This window comes from Ursus arctos, unplaced genomic scaffold (genome assembly GCF_023065955.2).
Source record: "Ursus arctos isolate Adak ecotype North America unplaced genomic scaffold, UrsArc2.0 scaffold_12, whole genome shotgun sequence".
NCBI lineage: Eukaryota > Metazoa > Chordata > Mammalia > Carnivora > Ursidae > Ursus > Ursus arctos.
The window spans coordinates 15,174,604-15,181,176 of NW_026622786.1; positions in this window are offsets into that span (position 1 = coordinate 15,174,604).

Genomic DNA, 6,573 nt, shown 5'->3' on the forward strand with positions numbered 1-6,573 from the left:
TTATAGCGGGTCCTGGGTCCCCTCTGGCTGCAAGCCCCAGCCGCAGAGATGACCCCCTGACTTCGGGCTGCTCCACAAACACATTAAGATAGCACCCCGAGTACCCAACACCCACCGCGATAAGGGCCACTGACTCCACCACGGCGGGACTTCAAAGCCAAAGGGTACACGTGCTTGATCTTCAGCCTGGGAAAGTTCGCAGAGGACTCCCCGACTGATCTCCCCTTCCAGACGGGACTGCTTGAGCTCGCACAGGTGGGGCCACCGCCAGAATCCCATCTCATGTTCCACCTTGTGGCCTGTAAGGAGGTCTCCTCGCAGCAGAGCCCTGTCCTGCCCTAGCCGCCTCTCCTCCCTGGGCCTAACTTCACAGGGAGCCAGCAGCCTGCCCCGTGCAGGCATCTCCGGCTCAGTGCTCCCGGCCCGCGTTCCAGGGAGCCCTCCATCTACTCCCAAGACAGAGAGTGCTCCTTTAACCCGTCACCCCGGACTAAGAGAGATGACAGGCCCGAGGCGCCTGCACTGTCTGGGCTGTGTCCCCTGGTTCCGTGTTAGAAGGGTGTTGGGAAAATGAGGGCTGGATGCTAGATCCCGTGAGCCACTGCCGGGTCGGGGGGATTGGGGAGGGTGATCGGGGAAGGCAGACTCGTGCCACACATAGAGAGGAAGGAGGAGGATATGGCCCTATGGTCAGACTGAAGCAACAGGTGAGGCCAAATGCCAGCACCCTGGTCCCACACAGAGGCCTAGGCTTCTCAGAGGCACACATGCCAGGCTTGGTGATGAGACGGCTCCCCCCGAGAGAATTAGGGCAAAAAGGGAAACAGAGGCTCAGCCACAGAAGGGGTAGAGAAAAGCACGCACCGTGGTGAAGGGATGTTATAAACTGGAAAGGCGAGATTAAATCAGGGTCAGGCAGGGCTTTGGGGCCGCAGGTGTGCGCGAGAGTGTGGGGCCGGCCACTGACACCCTGCGGGACAGACATCTGGGTAGCGAGGGAGTGGACCAGACAGGGCAGGCTGGGCAGCCAAGGAGGGGAGCATGTGGTGGGCCCCGGACACAGGGGCACGCGGAGAGGGACAGACCCAGAAGTTTCCTGTATTTGATGAGGCCCATCCACAGGGGAACTGAGAGGTTTATGGCAGGAGTTAGGAAGACAGCTAGACAGACTCCCTCCCAAGGCAATGCCCCACCCTCGGCCATCCATGTCCCCCCTCGGAAGGCCTGTGTGTCCCGTCCCAGCGGCCCTGCATCTGAGCGGTCTTTCCTCCCTCACGCCAGGACCGAGCACGACGCATAGTAGGTGCCCACTAAACGTCTGGTTAAGCAAATGACTGAATGAACAGTCTTCCTACCTCTCTGGAGGCACAGCAGGGCCCCGTCTTTATGACGAGCTGCGGACGAGGAGATGGTGACTCGGAGAGGTTGATGGACTTGTCCCTGAGGAAGAAGAGCTTGAACTGTCACAGGAGCCCTGGTCTGACACACTACACACCACCCCCCGGGCCCGGCATGCTGTGCGAATCTCACGAGTTTGCAATATCAAGTCTGGGGCCGTTCTGCTTCTTGCTCATTCTTGCCAACCTCTGGGGATCCCTTGGGACAGCCATGCCGGTGTGCGGCACCCAGGGCCCGGCCCCTCCGGGGTCACCACCACCACGTGGGAGCACTGTAGCACTTTGCTCCACATCCCCAGGGGCCCAGCCTGAACAAACACTCCTGAACAATGAGCCTGGCGAGTCAGGCTCACCCATCCCTCCGGCTGGAAGGTGCCCCTCGAAGCCAAAAACTAAAGATCCCCTAGCACTGGTTGCTCTGTGTTTACTCACGAGATGGAGATCATTCTAACAGCATTCAGGTGCACGCTAGCAGGAATGCTGCCCAGACGGCACGGGACGTTAGAACTGCTTACCCACGGGGGCAGGGCCAGACTTGCAAAAAGCTTTTAGAAAAACCATGATAAGATTTCATCACCGGCTACCCAGCACCTGCTGGGGACGACGCCCCTTGGTCTAGAGTCTTTGTGCCTGGGGACTGGCCCACAAAAGTGACTGAACAAAATCAGGGCCTGGGGACGACCTATCCTGGGTAACACCTCCCCCCCCCCCGCCCCGCACTGTGATCGCCACTCAGACATGAGCAGCCACAAAGCCGATTCAATGCAGGACCTTGGGCATTTTCTATGTGCTCACGATAGCCACACAGTTATGGAGCTGGTGTCTTCTCCATGCCTGGGAGTCCACAGATTGGATCCCCATGTGTGACCCTGCTGTGACAAGCAGTATAGGGGGAAATCCAAAGGGACAAACATCTTTCACTGCAAGGAGCCAGCTGACAGGGGAGCGTGGTTTCTGGAAAGTGCATGTGTGACTGTCCTGAGCTTCAATCCTGGGTCTGCCACGTGGTGGTGTGGCCTCAAGCAAGTCCCTTTACTTCTTGGTGCCTCCGTCCTCAGTTTCCTTTTCTGACCCTGAGATGCTCATGTGAGGGTTGAAGACAAGACAGTCCAGTGCTGTCACGTGTTAGGACTTCTACAAAGATGAGTCGTAAATGAATGCCCTTGTATGACCTTGAATGTTCAAGTCATTCCCCAGCCTCGAAACGTGGGATTCACAAGCTCCTGCAGCTGGTCTGAACCTCACGTATGTACGAAGCATCAGTTCTTTTCCTGTTCTAGAAATCAACTGAATTTCTGCGTTGTCCCCGCAGGCTGGGGGCAAATTAACCTTAGCCATTTTTGTGTCGTGCCCCACAGATGTGCTCTGGCACCCATGACTCTCCAGCATGCCAAATTTCGGGGGGCGGGGTGCCCAGTAGTCTTTCCTCACCCCTACCTGGGCCCCTGTTGCCTGCATGTCTCCCCTGGGCCAACCCAGCTTTCTGGAAGCTGCCTTGGCCACCACCAGGAAGCAGACTCCAGGTCCCCACCACTCAGGACCCGCCTGTCTACACCCCCCACCTCTGAGGAGCTCTGAGTTCCCTGCAGCTTAGGCTTCAGGCCACGACATCCTGAGCTGGAGGTCCTGCTGGTCACCTCTGCTTTCTGCCCTGCCCACGTCTTCCCCCGTGTTGGCTTTTCCTTTCTTGAGGAAAAGAGAAAGGAGAAAATGAGAGGATTTTTTAAAAATCATAAATGAGTATCTCCAAATATTGTTCAGCCATACGACTATGACACATAGCGTGTGCTTACCTAGTGCCAGACCCGTGCATCAGGCCTTTAAAATACCTCCATGTTCCAGATGAGGGAGCAGGAGCTTAGAAAGCTCAACAGATCTCCCAAGTCACTCAGCTAATAGCAAACGGATCTGGGAGGCCAACTTGGGTCTGTTTGATCCTTGACACATGCTCTCAGTTGGACCCCGTGACTCTCGCAGCAGCAAAGTTCTGCACATCAGCAAAGAGGGCCACACTGTGTCCACACTTGACAAGTCTCAGGCTGAAGATGAAGGGGTCCTGGGGTCTTTAATGCAGGACCCAGGAACAGCAAAGCCTCAACTGGGAGAGACCTTGAGAGGGTAGAGACCAAGAAAATGCATCAGAGGCTGCCTTGCACACGCCCCTTCTCCCTTCCTGCCCCAAGTGATCTCTGTGAGTGATCTGCTGGCCTGTCTGCCATCCATGGTCAGCAGAAAGTTGGGGGAGAATAGCTCCCAGCCTCCAAAAATGCACCTTTATTTGTTCAACAGTAAGCACCCTAAGCCCTGGAAAAATCTGTCCGACACATCATGGAATTGCCAGGTCCTCTTGGGAGAAGGGTAGGGTAGGGATCCTGCCCTGCACACGGGCGAGCACATTATTAGTTATGTGAAACAGCAGTGGGGAAGCCCATTCTGCTTCCAGAGAGGGACGGGAAGAAGGAGGAAGGAGTCGAGGCGGTCCCCACAGCCCAGATGCAGGACTCTGCGCGCTCGGCCAAATTCAGTCTCTAGATCACTGTGTCACACACATCTTGAGACCATGTTTTGCTTTATAAAAACAGTTTTAAGGAATCACTAGGTAGTTGGGGAGGAGGACTTGGTCAGAATTTTAAGTAATAACATTGTATTGATGTCAATTTCCCAGCTTTGATATTTGTACTGATCCTTATCTTAATAATTATAAGAAAATGTCCTTGATTTGGGGGACATACCGAAGTAAAGAAGTATTGTGCCCATAAGTTCTAACAGAGTTGCTCACAGATCAGAAAATTTACAGGGAGAGAAAAGAGAATAAAGCAAATGTGGGGATGTGTCAACATTTGTGCTGTCCGGGGAAGGTATGCAGGAATTCTTTGTACTTTTTCTGTACGTTGGAAATTATTGCTAAATAAAAGGGTTTTAAAAATTGAGATAACTCAAGCACCTCTCCAAAGAAATTCCATATTTATCAGTTTGACACATGCCATCCAGCATTTCCAGAAGGAGGAGGATGGAAACCAACTGCATCAGAGCCAGCCACTCGGGCAGCCCAGGACCCTGCTCCTGGGAAAGCCCTTCAGCTGAGGCTTCAGGGAAGGGGGCGCTCAGCTGGCCCCAAATCCCATTCCGGACTGTTTTTCTGGTGGGGAGGTGAAAAGAGGAAGAAAGTAGAATGAGGGAGAGGAAGAATGGGATAGGAAGGCTCTCTGGTAGAAATCAGGCCTTTCCCCATGGTGACTACGCATCATGACCGAACAAAGCAGTGCTCAAATGGGACGCTGGAAGGTGGACCCGGGGAACTCGAGGCCATTGCTGGACAATGAAAGTGTCATGCATCTTGAGATCATGAATGTTTTGCTTTATTAATTCAGTTTTAAGGAATCACTAAATAGTTGGAGAGGAGGACCTGGTCCAACATTTCAGCTTCAAAACCTTTGTGACACTGGAATTGGGTAATGATTGCTTGTATATGACACCGAAAGCACAGGCAACAAAAGAAAGAAAACAGGTGTATTAGACTACACCAAAACTACAAACTTGGGCATCAAAGGACACTCCCAGCAGAGAGATAATGCAACTCACAGGATGGGAGAACATATTTGCAAATCAAATATCTGATAAGGGGTTACTGGCCAGAATATATTGAGTTCCAACAATTGAACAGCAGACACAAAAACCAGTAATTCAATTACAAAAGAAGCAAAGGACTTATTGGGGCGCGTGGGTGGCTCAGTTGGTTAAGCGACTGCCTTCGGCTCGGTCATGATCCTGGAGTCCCGGGATCAAGTCCTACATCGGGCTCCCTGCTCAGCAGGGAGTGTGCTTCTCCCTCTGACCCTCCCCCCCACATGCTCTCTCTCTCAAATAAATAAATAAAACCTTAAAATTTTTAAAAATGGAGCAAAGGATTTAAATAGGCATTTCTTCCAAGAAGATGTACGAATGGCCAACAAGCACGTGAAAAGATGCTCACCATCACTCCTCACTAGGGAAATGCAGGTCAAACCACGAGATATCAGCTCTCACTCATTAGGATGGCTGCTATCAAAAAAAGCAAAAAAACAAAAAAACAAAAAAAAACCCAGAAACTAACAAATGTCGGCAACAATGTGAAGAAATTGAAACTGTTGTATATTGCAGTGGAGAATGCAAAGCCTTGCAGCCCTGATGGAAAACACTGTGGCAGTTCCTCAAAAAGTTAAACAGAATTACCATAGGATCCAGCAATTCTACTTCTGGATAAATACCCAGAAGCATTGAAGGTAAGATCTCAAAAAAGATATTCATACGCCCAGGTTGATGGCGGCGTGCTGTAATAGCCGAAACCTGGACGCAACCCAAGCCTCCATCCACAGTTGGATGACCGCATAAACAAAGGGTGGTGAACACATACAATGGAATATTATTCAGCCTTAAAAAGGAAAGACATTCCGACACATGCTACAATATGGATGAACCTTAAGAATTATGCCAAGTGAGGGGCGCCTGGGTGCCTCAGTCGGTTAAGCGTCCAACTCTTGGTTTTGGCTCAGGTCATGATCTCAGGGTCATGGGACGAGCACCACCTCCACCCCCACCACGCCTGGTCGCTCAGCAGGGAGTCTGCTGGAGATTCTCCCTCTCCGTCTGTCCCTCCGCCGGGCCGTGCTCTCTCTCTCTACCTCAAATAAATAAATAAATCTTTTTGTAGGGGCGCCTGGGTGGCTCAGTCGTTAAGCATCTGCCTTCGGCTCAGGACATGATCCTGGCGTTCTGGGACCGAGCCCTGCATCGGGCTCCTCAGCTGGGAGCCTGCTTCTTCCTCTCCCACTCCCCCTGCTTGTGTTCCCTCTCTCGCTGGCTGTCTCTCTCTGTCAAATAAATAAACAAATAAAATCTTTTAAAAAAATCTTTTTTTAAAAAAAGAACATTATACCAAGTGAAAGAAGCCAGTCTCAAAAGGACAAATACTGTATGCCTCCCCTTATTTGAAGTACTTCGAGTAGTCACATTCAAAGAGTCACAAAGTGGAGGGATGCTTGCCAGGGGCTGGCGGGGAGGGGAAATGGAGACTTCCTGTTTAACGGGTGCAGAGTTTCAGTTTTCCAAGATGAAAAGAGTTCTGGAGATGGATGGCAGTGATGGGTGCATAACAGTGTGAACAGACTTCATGCCGTAGACTTGTACACTCAAAAAT